The sequence below is a fragment of the Lissotriton helveticus genome, chromosome 1_2 (assembly GCF_964261635.1).
Source record: "Lissotriton helveticus chromosome 1_2, aLisHel1.1, whole genome shotgun sequence".
Lineage (NCBI taxonomy): Eukaryota > Metazoa > Chordata > Amphibia > Caudata > Salamandridae > Lissotriton > Lissotriton helveticus.
The window spans coordinates 273,384,280-273,402,208 of NC_136058.1; positions in this window are offsets into that span (position 1 = coordinate 273,384,280).

Consider the following 17,929-nt stretch of genomic DNA (forward strand, 5'->3'; position numbering starts at 1 on the left):
GCACCGCTCTGATGCAGAGGTCTTCGGTGGACATGTACGCGTTATGAACAGTGCACCTCTCTAATACAGAGACGACCTTCAGTTGACATATACGTGTAATAAACAGTGCACCTCTCTGATGCAGAGGTCTTCGGTGGACATGTACGCGTTATGAACAGTGCACCTCTCTAATACAGAGACGACCTTCAGTTGACATATACGTGTAATAAACAGTGCACCGCTCTGATGCAGAGGTCTTCGGTGGACATGTACGCGTTATGAACAGTGCACCTCTCTAATACAGAGACGACCTTCAGTTGACATATACGTGTAATAAACAGTGCACCTCTCTGATGCAGAGGTCTTCGGTGGACATGTACGCGTTATGAACAGTGCACCTCTCTAATACAGAGACGACCTTCAGTTGACACATACGTGTAATAAACAGTGCACCGCTCTGATGCAGAGGTCTTCGGTGGACATGTACGCGTTATGAACAGTGCACCTCTCTAATACAGAGACGACCTTCAGTTGACATATACGTGTAATAAACAGTGCACCTCTCTGATGCAGAGGTCTTCGGTGGACATGGACGCGTTATGAACAGTGCACCTCTCTAATACAGAGACGACCTTCAGTTGACATATACGTGTAATAAACAGTGCACCTCTCTGATGCAGAGGTCTTTGGTGGACATGTACGCGTTATGAACAGTGCACCTCTCTAATACAGAGACGACCTTCAGTTGACATATACGTGTAATAAACAGTGCACCTCTCTGATGCAGAGGTCTTTGGTGGACATGTACGCGTTATGAACAGTGCACCTCTCTAATACAGAGACGACCTTCAGTTGACATATACGTGTAATAAACAGTGCACCTCTCTGATGCAGAGGTCTTCGGTGGACATGTACGCGTTATGAAAAGTGCACCTCTCTGATGCAGAAGTCTTCATTATGAAGTTTTCACCAGAAACAAAATACGCACTTTTGCCCAGCATGTCAAGAAGGCCATGTGAGTTCAGAGTAATGCCAACATATTGCATGTCTTTGTAACATCTAATATCTAAATACTGAAGTGCTTCCTAGTAATATACTACAGTATCAAGTGTTTAATGCACAATAATCTTCTGGACGACTGAGTTGTGTCAGAAAGACTTGCTTTCAGAGTCCCTAGCACAGACACAGAATAAACCCTGGGCGCTCCAGGCCAACGGCCCACTCTCTATCCCCTGCAGCTTTTCTTGCCCCCTGGAAAGTTTTCCACGCCTAAGCTACACCTGGACGTGCCCGTAGCAAGCTCAGCCTTTTTAACGTAACATAACATAGCATGTGCATTTATAAAGCGCACGTTCACCCATAGGCATCTTGGCACTGAATCACAGATGTTTGTTGTTACCCAACTCAATGGTACTCATTTTATCAACCTCAGATGGATGAAAGGCAGAGCATACATGCCAACATTCGAACCTTTGACCATGAGGTCGAAAGCAGGCCCCTGCAGGCGACACATTAGTGCACTGTGCCACTAGAACTTCTGCATTTACTATGGCTTAGGGATCTCTTTATATCAACAATGTATGTCAAAATAGTGAGGTATCAATTTAACAAAATGTACTACATAATTTTCTTCACTCTCAGATTGCATGATTCTTCTTTCCTGCAACATAAGTGAGGTATCACTCACATGCTCTGGTTCATACTTCCAGTGTCCCTGTTCATACTGTATCAGAGTTACAAACCTACTACCACATATTGCATTAAGCATGGACTTCCACAGCCACCTTCCTTTGGAGAGTCAAGTGTACAAAGAATAACATGCATACACATTTGGAATGCAGTATCAACCAATGAAGTGGGACCTCAGTGGTAAAAGAGAGCCCCCTACACAGATACCGCCCAATACCCACTGACTTCCCTGGGGCCCTAGAGAAAACGCCAAAACAAGGGACAAATTTACAAAGAATTCACTCAATGCAGCAACAAAAGTTGAAAGGAAGGGAGCAGAAAAGCGACATATCTATTAAGATATATCGCTGTTTTTCTCTACCCCTGCATTGGAACATTTGGGCTGACTTGATCTAGCGCACTCAGCGTTGCATTTAGTGCAAGGGTGTTTGCGTAATATCAAGCATAGATTTTGTACTTGAATGGCACCCTTCCAGTACAAAATGATGTGGCAGAGCTTAACACCTTTATAATTTTGTATGTGTTTTCTACAGTACAGCACACATGCAAACTTTGTAAACTTTTGGAGAAAAGAAACGTTTTCTCTAACATTACTCCATTCTCGAGGTGGTGACATTTTTCATCCAAATCCCTGTCTACCCATGTTAGTACATAGGGATTTGCATCAAAACATATGAGCGGTGAATTAGAAATGTGCAGGTACCACAAATCATATGCCACCTTGATACAAAGTAGCACAAAGTAGTGCAAAGTGCTACTTTGTAATGCTTTAGGGCTACTTTCCAGTGCCAAACATCTTACCACCACATCTGCGTATCTTGAAGATATATATACCACTGAGGTAGGGATGTGTGGAGTTAGGTATAGAAAATGTGCAAAAAACATACCTTTCAATCTTTTGTTCATTGATATTATGGTAAGACTATTCGGGCCCGTCAAAATTTTCGGAATGTAAATACCTAAATCAACACTTTGCACTGATTTGCATCACAAAACCCTGCACAAAGTGCTGATTAATTTGGTACTGGATTTTCCAAAGGTCCATTTGGGATCAGTCACAAGATGATAAGCCAAACTTGAAACAAGGGAGAGATAATGTTGATAAAAAGACAGCCCAAATTCAACCCATCACCAGTAGAGATTTCTCATGCAAGGTTTCTGCCATTGTGCAGGATCCACAAACGTGTTCCCATTTATATGAGAGGTGTTAGAAATGGGGGCTCCAGTTGACAGAGGTAGGTACCTTTGTCCAAGTAGGGACCCCTCTTCCTAGTCCGGGTAAGGGGGATACACTTCTAAAATGCCCCTTGGTAGCTTGGCACGAGCAGACAGGCTTATCTCAGAAGCAGTGTGTAAAGCATTTGTGCATGCATACAGTAACACAGTGAAAAACCTACAAATGGACACCACACCCGTTTAGAAAAATAAGCAAAACTTTATCTAAACCAACAAGACTAAAAACAAAAATCCAACATAAAAATAGTACCTGTACAAAATAACCTTTAAATTGCAGGAATAACGTGGAAACACAGTTCATCAACTCTGTAGCTCCATTAGGGCTACCACGATACTGAACATGACAGAGTCTAACAATTCCAGCCAACTGCGTCGATACGGGCCAGCTAAAGCATTGACAGATTCAGAGACAGTACCTTTCTTGCTGCGGGCAACGTGCCCATGAGAGTCAATTGGGGCAACCGTCAGAGTTGCAATGTGAAACGGCTCGGTGCAGGCAGCGCTCGTTGACAGAGTCGGTAAGACCAAAGCTTGCATTGCAGATTGTGCTCGATGTCGTGCTAGCAGGTCACAGTGCTGCAACGGAGCCGGTTGATGTTTGAGTTGGGTAGCGATGGAGTTGGAGACATCTGTGCAGCATGTAGCCAAAGAGGGTGTGGAGTCTGGTGCCCACAGAACGTGGTGCAAGCAGCTGCTCGTTGATGGAGTTGGTGATACCAGGGTTGCTTTGCAAAGTGGTGCTCACTGCAGTACCTTCAGGACACGGAATCCTGCGACGGACACGGTAACAGAGTCAGTTGCCCTTTTCTTTAGCAGCGACTGAAACTAACGGTTCCGGAGACGGTGCCCAGAAAGATGGTGAGGTCTTTGCTGTACCTCTTAAACAGGGGGCAAGCTCCACTTCAAGCCCTTCGAGACACTTCTCAAGCAGGATACACACACAGTTTCTGTCCTTGTCAGAAACAGCCATTGCAGGCCAACCCCAGACAACACACAGCAAAGGGGCAGTTCTCCTCCTCCAGCAGATGTTCCTCTTGATTTCTAGAAATAGTCTAAAGGTGATATTTACAAGGAAATGGCGCAGCACTGCACGCAATTCAGCAGTACCGCATCATTTCAAAAACGGAGGAATGCACCCTCTTTACAAGAATACGGTGCACTCCAATTTATTCCCTTGCACTGGTGCTAAAAAAATCTGCTACACCCATTGTACACCCATTTCATGCAGCTACCTGCGTGAAAAGGTACTATACTTACAGAGCAGCATTAACCGACGCAAAGTGGCTTAACAACGCTTTGTAAATATGGAGCAGGTCATTGGAAAAAAATATGGAGCAGTTCATTGGAAAAAAGTGACGTTCACACCGCGCGTGTAGCTGATGACACTATGTACTTGTCTGCACTGTGAAAAAATTTCAAATAGCTTCCTGTACAGGACCAAATATGATAAAATAAGTATCTCTATCCATATATGCTAAAGCGCATATAGTACTTTCACAATGGTGAAACTGAAAATTAGCAAGCAGTGGGAGATGTGATGATTTTGGGATCCTCCCTAACCTAGGGAGTACCAAACAGATGCCTTGAAAACAAAAAAGCACATCTTATTGAACGATTTAGTGGTGGTCCCATCCTCATAGGACCAACCCAAACACAGTTATTGGCAAAAAAACATTCCCAACCAAAGGCCCTGCAAAGCATTATGGCATGAGATTAGCAGTAGGTAGTGAATATTATATAGTATACAATATTTGAACGATTTAGTGGTGGTCCCATCCTCATAGGACCAACCCAAACACAGTTATTGGCAAAAACACATTCCCAACCAAAGGCCCTGCAAAGCATTATGGGATGAGGTTAGCAGTAGGTAGTGAATATTATATAGTATACTATATCAAAAGAGTTCTACAAAGAGCTGCAATTCAACTGGTAGGTTACTAGATGTCCCTCAAGAGTCAAATGCAAATGCTTAATGTAAGGGTTTCAATGGTTTTGCATTTGACTCGTGAGGGACATCTAGTAACGACTTGTGGAACTGCAGCTTGATGTAAGAATAATTTCAATGCTTTGCATTTGACTCATGAGGGACATCTAGTAACAACTAGGTGAACTGCAGCTCTTTGTAGAATTATTTTGATATTGGATACTATAATATTCACTGCCCACCGCTAATCTCGTCCCACAATGCTTTGCAGGCGCTTTGGTTGGGATTGTTTTTTTGCCAATAACTGTGCTTGGGGTGGTCCTAAAATTATGGGACCACCACTGAAGTTCAACAAAATTTGCTTTTTGTTTATGCTCTTTGTGTTCAAGGCATCTGCTTGGTCCTCACCCTAGGTTAGGGGGGACCCCAAAATCATCAGGTCTCTCATTGCCTAATGTTTTCATTGTAAAAGTAATTTTTGTGAATTGGTTATATGCTGTTAAGCATCTAAAATTGCTTTTTCATGTACAAACTTTGCATGTTCCAAGCCCAGTGTTAAAATATGCCTGCAGAATGAGGTTTAGGAGAGATGAGTGGGATGAACTTGTCTGCCTTTGGATATGTTTTTTAATGTTGTGTTTACAGAATGGCTGGTGGGTTGTACATATGAGTCTAAATGAAGCTCTGCATCTATGCAGAATGTGGTTAAGCAGCTAAAGAGCCTAGCTACATGATGAACACACTATCTTCACTGTGTGGGAAATATTGTTCTAGATTGGCCGTAGTACGCTAGATGAGTCTTATATTGCAAGCTCTGTTGTATTTTTGAAGGCCTAGACAAGAAACAAGAAGCCACTGGATCACTTTTTTGAAGTCCATGCAATAGAGGCCTGATCTCGATAGTTAAGGAGGTTTCTGCCATGACATTTTTAGGGCTCGCAAGCGAAGCGAAGCGAAGCGAAGCGAAAAGCCCTTTTGGTAGGGTTTCAAAAATGGACCTTGAAATTCCACACAGCTCGTGCGTTTTATTACCTAGGTCCATTTTGATTGGGCTTTGCGTGCATGCTATTTTTTAACAGAACATGCAATAGGCCATAGGCGGTCGCGTAGCTCCGCCTATGGCCTATTGGTGTCTGTTACGCGCACCAAAGCCCATATGTCTTCAATTATCGTGGCCAGACACGGCCGCGATAATTGAAGACATATGCCTGCAGTGGCGCGCACCACTTGCAAGCTTCTTTATTTTTTTGGATCCATTTTACGGCAAAGCACGGACGTCTTGTTTTTGTTGACTTGAAAGCGAGTCCCTGTATCTAACTTTGCCGCCACGGTGAATTGCTCAGACTGCACAGCAATGGTGCTTACGAATGGTGCAGAATCGCGAGGTCTCGTCTTCTGTGAAGGGACTGTTGCCAGGAATGTGAACAGTGAATCCGGGCTTCGAGCACAATCCGCGGCTCTCCCGCTGTTTGATGAATGGAGCCAGCTAGTTTTTTTTGGGCTGTACAAAGCATTTTTGGGGTGAAAAATGCCTCTTCTCCCACGGGATAATTGACGCATCGACTTTGCTTTCATCCTGACCTGACATGACCGGAGGCTAAGTCTCGTGATACCCAAGTTCAAAGCGGGGCAGGCATTGGACCCCGTGTGACCTGCCCAGGTGCCCTGGCCTGTGCAACCTGTTTTCAGCTTTTCATTTGCCCGGCTCGTGTTTCCATGGTAACGTGAGCGCTCTCCAACTAGTGTTTACTTTCCAAAAGGGTGCTCCCGAGCCTTTCATGTCCCAATTTTCCCTCCTTCCCGTCTCCACCCACTCTCTCCCCTGGGGGCTTCTCCACTCCAGACACTGAAGAAAGGTGAATCTGCCCAGGCTCCAGTCTCCGAAAACATGAAAGTCAGTCGACAACAGATGAAATTAGTGTACATCTACACCCGCCTTTCAACTCACTTTCCACATTGAAATACAATTTCATACCAACTGTTCTGGTTGAATGCGGCACGGCACAGTCTGCTGACGCAATTAGCCTTCTGTCCTTTATTAAATTTAGAAGTGATTCACTCAGGAAAAGATAAGTTAGTCGGAAATGTGGGTAATTTTGCTTGCGTGCATAGTGCCTCAGCTGCGGCTTAGTGGAGGGCCGGCATTTCTTCCAAACGAGCCTGGGTGCCTGACAGGCTGGGGCAGGAGCCGGCCGCTCCCGCTGCCAGTCTGGAAAAACAATTGTAAGAATTTCAACTTTCCGATGCGCGTCGAGTTAGAAGTAATATATGACAAGCTGGGCAGTCGGAAGGTTATGATGCCCCCTTCCCTGGGGGCTTGTGGGGGCTTTCACACCTGGAGCAGCCTGAGCTGCCCTCTGAGTGAGAGTGGATTGAACCATCGAAATACGTCCATTGCTAGTATCACCTGTGGAAAATATCTTTAAGAATCGAATCGTCTTAAATGGGGGAAACTATGAAGATTAGTTAAATCCACATTTAAAGGCATAAGGAGGCTGTAGGCATGAGACCTCTGGCCAGCTTCTAGTCTGAGGGCAGCACTATATGCATTTGTCTGCACCTCAACAGTCTATCGCGCTCACTCTATCGCCATCACTCTATCTATCGATCGCCCTCACTCTATCTATCTGTCTATCTATCGCCCTCACTCTATCTATCACCCTCCCTCTATCTATCTATCGCCCTCCCTCTATCTATCGCACTCACTCTATCTATCGCATCACCACAGTATCACTCAGCACCACCGCAGCATCACTCAGGGGCACCACAACATCACTATGCGCTACCACAGCATCACTGAACGCCACAGCATCACTCGTTGCTACCAAAACATCACTCAGCGCCACCACCGCATCAATCTGTGCAACCATTCAACAACAACTGGTTCAAATATGTTCTCTCAATGTTTCAAGCTTTATTACAAATGTCACAAAAAGATGTTAATATTTCACTTCTGTTCCTGGATTTTTGTTACAATAAAATACAATGAACAGAATTTTCACAAAAGTTATTTACAAAAGTTTAAGCTATTGTCATTATAAATTACAATAACTTTTATTTAAGTATTAATTATTTAAAAAATGTGAAGCTATTGCTATTTGTAATATCAATACATCTAAGTCGCGTAAATACAACACATATTGCATTACAAATGCTACAGGCGTCACATTTGCAAAAGTTACAACTATTGGCATTGTAAATGACAAAGCTATTAAATTCGCTATTTTCAAAACCAACACATAAATAAAAAAATTGTCATTTACAATACCAATAGCTCAAACTTTCCTAATGCGAGACCTATTGCATTGCAAATGCTTGTTGTATTTCTATTCATGGGAAATTTGAATGTTGAATGCTATACAGAAGAAGACTTTATCCCATTCTCTGAGAGGTATGCCTGCCATTTTGCAATTTTAAGCTTTCGAGGCCCCCACCAAGTTCTCCAGCTTGAGGGATCTTGGGGCATATTACCAAGCTATAGCGATAATTATCGCTAAGCTTGGTTAGCGGCCAAAATTATAACGCCGAGCTTCGCCTATTTTTATCGCTTAGGAGCCTTGATATTATCAAGGTTTATCTCCTAAGCGATAAAAATCGGCCGAAATGCATGAATATCGCTAAAAAGTCCGCGATATTCATGCATTACCGAGCAAATGCTCTTAGCCATGTTATCCACCTACCATTGGATAACATGGCTAAGAACTGCTCTGGGCAGGCGTTAGCTTTTGGAGATAATCACGCTTAGCGCGATTATTTGCAAAAGTTGGTAATAAGGGATAGTGATGTTAGCGACTGTTTCCAGTCGCTAACATCTTGGCACGCCCACTTTGCATGTCATTAGCGATAATTATCGCTGACATGCAAAGTGGGCCCCTAAATGCCCGCTATCGCCTATTAGCTGTCGCTAACTGGTGTTAGCGTCAGCTAGGTAATAGGGCGAGGAAATTATCGCCGCTTTAGCGGGAAAAATTCCCGCTAAAGCGGCGCTAAGGCCATTGGTAATATGTCCCCTTATTTTTAAGTAGTGGGCATCAAATTCTCTTTGCTAAGTCTGGCTACACACAGCTTGAGCTGTTCCATGGATGGCTACATTGTTCCACTCGTGTTCTCTTTAGGTTTTGGAGATATAACATCACGTATTCTCTTTGGTACCACGTGGGTGCAACGTAGCATTGTTTTTGAGTGAGTGTTTGTTCTTTGATGCATCAACTTTGCTGAGGGCCCAGAATTGTAATTATTGTTTTATTTTTATTTATGTATTTTCTTTACAGATTATTCATTATTAGATCTCCCACACACCTTCATTAAGACTCGAAGATAAATGTGTTTTTCCCCTCAATACATAGCTGTCATCTAACATGGTCCTACTTATGGCGCTCTTTTTTCCTGTTTTTAAAGTCTTTGATACAGTCCTGGTGATGATACCCACTTGAATTACTCCCTTGGCATTATTTTCTTTACTTTGGACAGTCCTTCAATAATTTAATAGAAAATCTATGGATATTGACTCTGGGTTATTATCTATGTGTACATGATAGCTATCATTGTACATAAGTTTCTATTTGTGCCTCAGGGCTTTTTGCACATTTTTGCTTACATAAGCACTGCTCTGCCACAGTTTTTCACAAGTGGAAGAGGTGTGGCGCAGCGGCCAGGGTGCCTGTCTCTGGACCCCGGGGTTCACGGTTCGTTCCCCGGTGCAGGCGGCAGGTTAGCCCATCACCATGGGCTAACCTGTCCAGCACCAGCAGGTTAGCCCAGCAACATGTGATGCTGGTCAATAGCTGCTTAATCTTCCAGAGGGCCCCCACCTCTGCTGGTATTTCATTTCAAGTAGCGCCATCGAACCATAAGTTCATGTTGTCTTTATAAACATACGCATCAATAAATGTCATCTAATTTCATTATACGAGCTGTTTTCTTTTCAATTTTTGCATCCAGTCTGCAAGTTGATTTGTAGTGCGTTAGGGGATCTAGTTATCTTCCCTGCGGTTTTATGACTCTCCTCGTGTCTTCTGGGAACAAATGTACTTACCCCCGCAATGGAAAAATATTCTGAGGCAGATTTACAAGCCCCTTGCGCCTCATTTACGCCGCCGTTGCGTCACTTTTGTGACGCAGCGGCGGTGCAAATCCTGCACCTTGATGCGGGGGTACTTACAATGTGACGCATCTGGTAGATGCGTCACGTTGTAAAGCCCTGCGCCATATGTAGGCGTTCCTGTGCGGGGGCGTTCCGGCGCAATCTACAAGATTTCACTCAGTCACTTTTAGGCCCATGCTGCGTCAAAACCCTGCGCCTGCCTGAAGCAGGCGTAAGGATTGACGCAGCATTAACTAGATAGGGCCCCCAGAGCATTGCTGGAGCTGCGTCGGGCTTGCGACGCAACTCCAGCAATGAGTCACTTTTACGGCACAGATGCGTCACGCATCTGTGCCGTTTTTGCACCATGGTGCGCCGCATTGTAAATGCAAAAACAACAATTGATGAACAGAATGCAGAACAATGTCATACATTCACCCCAGTACAGAGATCTGGGTCTAAATCCATTGTTTTTTTGCACTCCACACCACCCCAGTTCAGACATGGCCATATGCAAATCAGCCTTGACCCTGTGCCTCATGGGAACAGTCCAGCCCGAACTGCCAAGCCATGTCTTTCCTGGACCGGAATCAAGCATCCTAGGACCGGTTTCTGGCTATCAGCCGTCTTTAGCCAGGATAGCTTGACTCCAGTGGCGTGGAGAGTACGGGACTCACGTCTGAGCATACCCGTCCCACTCGGGGTGACAAAAGCAAAAACAACAATTGATGGACAGAATGCAGAACAATGTATTGTCAATGCTCCGTCCATCATTTCCTTTGGTTTTGCACTGTAAATTGGCGCATCCATGATGGCGGAGCTGTGGCGCACAATAACTGGCGCTTCCATGCTGATTTGCAGGGATGCGCCAGTTATTGTAAATATGCCCCTCTGTATATTGTATCCGAAGGAACCTCTGTTTCCTTTGCTTCCCAGTCTGACCCAAGGGCTAGACATGTGCGACTAAAGGAAAATGCACCTTCGTAGTCACACCGACGTCAGCTGGAGGCAAACCAAGGGACCTTTCTCTGTGCAAAGTAGGAATAAACAATTCCGTCCTCCCAAAAAACGTCCACGGCGCCACACTTATGCAGATTTCACAGGGCAGCCCATGCACCAATTTATTACATGCTGCAATAAAATTCCTATTTGGTATTACAATCTTTAATTATTGCAGTACGATAAGGCTGGGTAGGATGGCTGTTAAATGAGTTGGGAATTTCTAGCGCAGCCAGCTGTTTGAGGGCGTCTCTGCGCACTCACCAAGGAGCCATGCGGTTATCTGAAGGTCATAAACGTCATATCCTTCGGATACTGGTAAACGGAGTATCGATACATTGGAAAATAGTAATACCTATAAATTGCAGTGCTTAGAAATAGCAGGTGTGATATTAAGCGCTAAATAAAAAGCAAATGGTATATGTTTTTATTAGTATTGTTGTTGTTATTACCATTATTAAATAAATAAATAAATTATTAATGCTGGCATTGCAAATACATGGAAAAGCCCTTGAATTAAGCAAGTGGTCATAGGACAGAGCTTAAATGAATGTACAACCTTTTGAAACACATGCCGTTTTTTTCCGAATAAAACCAAATTCAGAAAGAAGACAGTAACAAGTGCCAAACCACAAACCGTCACTGCACTTTTCATGACCTACAGCGCCCCCTAGCAGCAGGTGAGGGAGATCCGGCGGCTGCACTGTTAATGCACAGGTCTCGTGCCCTTCTCTCCCTCCCTGGCCCCACGCCCCCTGCTGGTCAGTTCCGGCGCTGTGATCCTATGAGACGGGACAGACAGCACCTGGACTGTGTGTACCCGATGCATCGCCTCAATGTCCGGCCTCGCGCTCCCCTCCCGCCGCCGCCGTCTCTCTTTACATTTGGACACAAAGAGGGCTTTGCACATCCTGCAGAGTTCACCGGGCCCCCGGAGGGTCTCGGGTTCCTCCAAAGATATCCCGAGGCTCTTGGCAGGGAAGTCGGCTTCAAAGAGTTTCCAACCTGCGAGTGAGCGCTAATTTCCCCAGAGAGCCCGGGCGGAAAGGTTCCAAGTCTCGGCCTTGAGCGATCCTGCAGACTGCGGGGCCGGGACTGTGGGAAAGCAGAGGCTTATGTAAAGGCACGTGGAGGTTCACACAGAAGGTATATCGAGGCCCAGGCTGGGATATACCATCATGACTGCAGCATGGGGGCTCCAGCTGGATTTTTGAATATCCATTTATCACATTGCAATGGACCACTCCAATATGGCAGCTCGCTAGCCCTCAGTGAATGGTATATGTGTGCAGGGCACACGTCCTATAAAAAGAAGTGGGGGGACTGACCAAGTTAGGCAGTATGCAAGTGACATCATGAGGCGTGCCATCACAGGAAATGACATCACAAGAAGTGACATCAGATACTAAGATCTCACACATATGTCTATCAGGTGTATCATGAGTACATTTAAGTGCATTATGATAATTAACAAATTAGATTTGGAGTCGGGATGCGCCAAACAAGTGTTGCAATCCTGGCTCAAAATCCGGGCCTCAACTAATACATTTTATTGCCACAAAGAAATTGGCAACAAGGAAAAGCATAGTAGTAGATCTGTTCTGCTTAATTAGTTGAAAAGTCTGCATTTGAAAATATTTTATGGGGTTAAGGCATCTGCTGCAGAGGTGCCCAATAAATCTCAAGGAATAATAATATAGCCTTATAGCCCGCCATAGCGGGCTATACCGGCTATTAAAGGTCCGCTGAATCGTTAAAGGCCCGAGCCGAAGGCGAAGGACTTTAACGAGACAGCGGGACTTTAATAGCCGGTATAGCCCTGCTACGAAGGGCTATAAGGCTATTAGAACATTCTGCCACTAGAGGGCAGAATGTTCTAACAAATTAAACAAAGGGTTCTCGAAGCTCGAGGGGATATAAATCCCCTCGAGCTTCGAGAAGCCTTTGTAGAACATTGGAATGTTGCACTGCGGGCCTTTACCGGCCGTAGAAGCAGGGAGCACTCCATTGTCTGCAATGGAGCTCCCAACATTCCAATGTCCTAATAATGCAACTTAACGCCACCAAGACGGAGGTTATCCTCTTTGGTAGGGACAGTGAGCTATGGGGAGACCAATGGTGGCCTCTTGAATTGGGCCCTGCTCCCACTCCTGTAACTGAAGTCAGAAATTTGGGCGTATGGCTTGATGATCAATTGTCATTTATTCCTCACATCAATCGTGTCGCGGGAACTTGTTTTGGCGCTCTACAGTGCCTACGGCCTATTTTTAAATTTTTTGACGCAGACATCAGGCAGATCATAGTCCAAGCTATGGTTTTGACCAGATTGGACTATGCTAGCTCCCTGTTTCTGGGTGTTAATCAAGCTGAGCTAGCCCGTCTTCAGCGGATTCAAAATGCGGCGGCCAGGATGCTGGTTGGCCTCCCTAAATTTGTTTCTGCTCGAAGCACTATCCATGATCTCCACTGGCTCCCTGTAGGCCAAAGAATTAAGTTTAAGGCTTTGTGCCTCACTTTTAAAATTCTTAACTTGGCCTCCCCTCCTATTCTCACCCAGACCATTCTTCACCACGTCCCCTCAAGGGCCCTTCGGTCTGCAGGGTCAAATTTGGCCATTATTCCTCGTTTTAAAAAGTCCCGAATGGGTGGCCGGTCCTTTTCGGTGATGGCGGCTACACTGTGGAACTCTTTGCCTACATCACTGCGCTCCATCCCTGACTTGTCTCAGTTCAGGAAACAATTAAAAACTCATTTATTCTCCTCTGTTTAGCTTCAGTGCTACCTGGTCCTCTCTGTTGTGTTGTGTTTTCCTTCTCCAATAAGCGCCGGGACGCCTCTTGGCTGCGGCATCTGCGCGCTATACAAATTAAAATAACATAACATAACATAACATAACATAACTCTGAAGGTTAACACATTTGTTGGAGAGATCTGTGTTTTGTGTAGTCCAAAATTTGAATCAAAGAAGTATAGTAGATTAATTTGTTTCCTGCAAAACATAATCACCCACTGTTCTTGGGGGCAGTGGGACGGGGCGTTTGGAGATTGTTGAACCTCTTTTTTGTTGCTACCTTCTTCGGGTCTGTTATTCATGATATTGTAACACACAAGGTGGGACAAGGTAGCCTACTCAGTGTTGCCGGTGCTAATCGCTCCCTCACTTTTACGTGTTTTTAACCTGTGTTTTTAACTGTGATTTTAGCCTGTGTGTTAATTGTGGTAACTGTGCTTTAACTTTGGACAGTTTTACTCTCTGCCTACTTGCACTTTACTTTGCTCACCTGCCTTTCGCGTCCTCCCGTCGCTCATTCACCCGGATCCACTGCAGCAGCTAGGCTGGTGTTTCAGTGGAGGGAGGTTCTCCATTTTGTTCCAGGAAGAGGGTCTTTCACCCACTTCCACTGGGCCACTACACAGCGGCCATCTTGGAGGTGAGAAGCTTTAGTTTCCCTAAATTTCTACTAGGGCTTCTGGCTATAATAGAGGCAATGGCGCAAAGGCAAGCCCATCTGCGCCCATCCGACCAGGGCCAAGGGCCCCCCCTCGGCCCGTTTTTGCTACAAATCAACTTACATACTCCTTAGATCTTCTCCAGAGATTGAGGGGTTCCCCCAGCAAGAATTGCCTACGCTCCATTTGCCCACTTATGAACGTTCTGAGCTGTCCACATTGTTCTTACACACCACTCCCTAACCCTAAACCCTGCCTGGTCCCTGCTACTACCTCAGTTTACAAAATGCTGTCCATAAACTGCAGATCTCTACTTAAACACGGCACACACCTCTCTATCCTGCTCCAAGAGGAGTGCCCCGATGTGCCATTTCTTACGGAAACCTGGCTCAATAAAGAGTCAGACCCAGACCTGGTGCAATGTCTCATACCAGGATACTATGTCCTGAGGAGAGACCTGGAACAGGGGAGGGGCGGAGGCATGGCCAATATCTTAAAAGAAGGTCTTAAATGTCGCATCGTCCCTAATATCCTACCAGACTGTTAGAACTTTTCATTTTCCATCACACTCATACTAGGGGATCTCAACCTGCATTTTGATGATCCCTCAGACTCAGCAGTGACCAAACTAATCCAGAATCTCCTAGCTTTTCAGACGAAGACCCCATCTTCTCCAACTGTAGGGAACCCTTTTCCTGGGATCTGCAGAAACCCCCTCTTATCACCAGCACAACCAGTAGCTGGAAGCGCTTTTGGTCCAACCTTTCTCTGGACACATGGAATTCAGCTCTAAAAATTCCATACCTACCTTAGATCCCTGCCCCACTGTCATGGATGACCAATTTAACCACTGGATCAACTCCTCCCTGGACCTAGTCATACCTCGGAAACACATTCACACAAAAAATTAGGAATAACCCCTCTCCGTGGTACTCCCCAAAGCTGCATGAGTACAAAAAAACTGGCAAAAGACTTGAGAGGAAATGGAGAAGAAACTACGACGCAATAAGTAAACCGAAATACAGGAACTCCATAAAAAATTACCAAACCAAAGTGAAGGAGGCACAAGCATCATAAAATGAGGAAAGAATTAATTCTGTCTCAAACTCCCCACGCAAAATTTTTAAGATTGTAAGCATCTTTTAAAACTACCGGTCAGAGATGCCCCCCCTGATGCCCCCCCTGACGGCTCACACGCATGGTGTGATGAACTTGCAGAGTTCTTTTCTAACAAAAATAAAAGATATTTATAATTCCTTTCCCCCTCCCACTTCTATGGTCAATCCGCTGTTCATGGAGTACTCCGTGCCCGGTGAGCACTCTCTCAAGGAAATCCCCTTGATGGGTATGGACACTCTAGTGAACATATTTGCCTCAAAAAAATCTGTCTCTTCTAGTGACCCGGCACCCCCTAAAATCCTACGCAAGGCTGGGGAAGTAGTCCTCCCGGTGTTATTGAAGTTGATTAACTCCTCCCTGGACCTAGTCATACCTCGGAAACACATTCACACAAAAAATTAGGAATATGGTTATTGAAGTTGATTAACTCCTCCATCTTGACCGGACTAGTACCCCCACTATGGAAACACCCCATTGTGAAGGCACTATTAAAGAAACCCAGTCTCAACCCTGATATTCTTGGAAATTACCGCCCTATTTCCCTCCTTCATTAAAATGCTACAAAAGCATGTTAATTCAGTTATCTCCACCTTCCTCGAATGTCACAACATACTTCACCCGTTGCAAACTGGATTACGCCCCCAACATGGGACCGAAACAGCGTTACTTGCAGTGGTCGAAAATGCCAAAAAGATGATCGACAACGATGGATCGACAGCTATTATCCTTCTGGACCTCAGTGCCTCTTTCAACACTGTTCATTATGACATCCTGATCCACAGAGGAATGTTGGACTATCAAGGAGAGTTATCACCTGGCTGAAGTCTTTCCTCAAGGACAGGACCTTCCAAGGCTTTGAAGGAGATAACTCTTCAAAGTGGATCCCACTTGGCTGCGGCGTCCCTAGGGGCTCGTCCCTGAGCCCAACACTGTTCAATGTCTATATGAGCTCTCTGGCACAGATTGCCCTCCCTATTGGGATAGAAATTGTCACCTACGCCGATTATACCCAATTAGTGGTAGCCTTAAATCATCCAGGAACTGCCTCGCCACGTCTAGGCCCCTGCCTGGAGAGAGTCGCCAAATGGATCGAATTCTCCTTCCTCAAATTGAATGGAGATAAAACGGAGCTCATGCTGCTGGGCAATTCATCCATCTTTGATATCGGCCCAGCATGGCCAAGCTGTCTTGGCTCCCCACCCACGCCAAAAAAACAGATAAAAAGTCTCAGCATGTGGCTAGACCGGTCACTCACATTTGATCATCAGGCAACGAAACTGGCCGCATCCTGCTATGGCATCCTGCGGATGCTCCGCAAAGTTGTTCCACTCCTCTCCTTCTCAGCAAGCAGACTCGTGGTCCAGGCCTTAATCCTCTCTCGCCTCGACTATGGAAATGCTTTGTATCTAGGAGCCCCAGGGGCGACCACAAACAAACTGCAAGTCGTTCAGAACTGTGCTGCACGTATGCTTTTTAAGATCCCCAACAGCCTCTCTGCAAGACCTGCCTTGAAAACCTTGCACTGGCTCCTGATTGCGGATAGAATAAAATTCAAGTCCCTATGAATTGCTCATAAATCCTCCTGAGTGAAAGGCCCCCCATCCTCCAATCCATCATCTCCCCTTACCGCCCAAACAGATGCCTCCGCTCATCCCTTCTCGATCTAGCCTCAGTCCCCAAAATCAATAGGATGAGAAGTGGTGGCCGGTATTTCTACTACACTTCTGCCAAGCTTTGGAACACTCTCCCCCTCCATTTACATTCAGAACCCAACCTCCTTCTTTTCGGTAAACTTTTGAAAACTTGGTTTTTCCAAACCCCCACCTACTAAGCTGCTGTGACCTGCCTTGCCCTGCCTCTCTGCTAGCGCCTTCGGGTAGCCATGCGGGTAGCAATGCGCTCTACAACTACTCCTAACATAACAAGGTGGGCATCTTATACAGTGTTGTGAGCATAATTGTACCACTCAATTATGCAATAGTGCTCTGATATGTGTATATTATAAAATATTGCAACTCAAAATACAATAAAATATGTTTTAAAAAATTTAATTATCTCCTGCAAAGTACATCATGTAACATGCAGATCAAATATTTTTATTTTATGTAGATAGGTAAGCGGATTACTGCTTGAACACACAGATCCTTTTGTTACTTGCAGTTCATACATTGTAATACTTATAGTAGACCACAGTGAGCTATGAGGGCATTTTACTCCTACACCTTGTAACACTGACTGTCTCATGTAACATATTGGATATTGATTTGCACACTTGCACACTTACATGATTTATTTTAATGGATAATGTGTTTGTTATGTTAAGTACTCTAACACTCTGTATTGGGATGAGTAGCGCTAAAAAAGAAATAAAATAGTGCTATTTAAATTGTTATGTGTGTAAATACTGGGACAGACAAGCTCATCTGACATTCTTACAGTGCATGCACTTA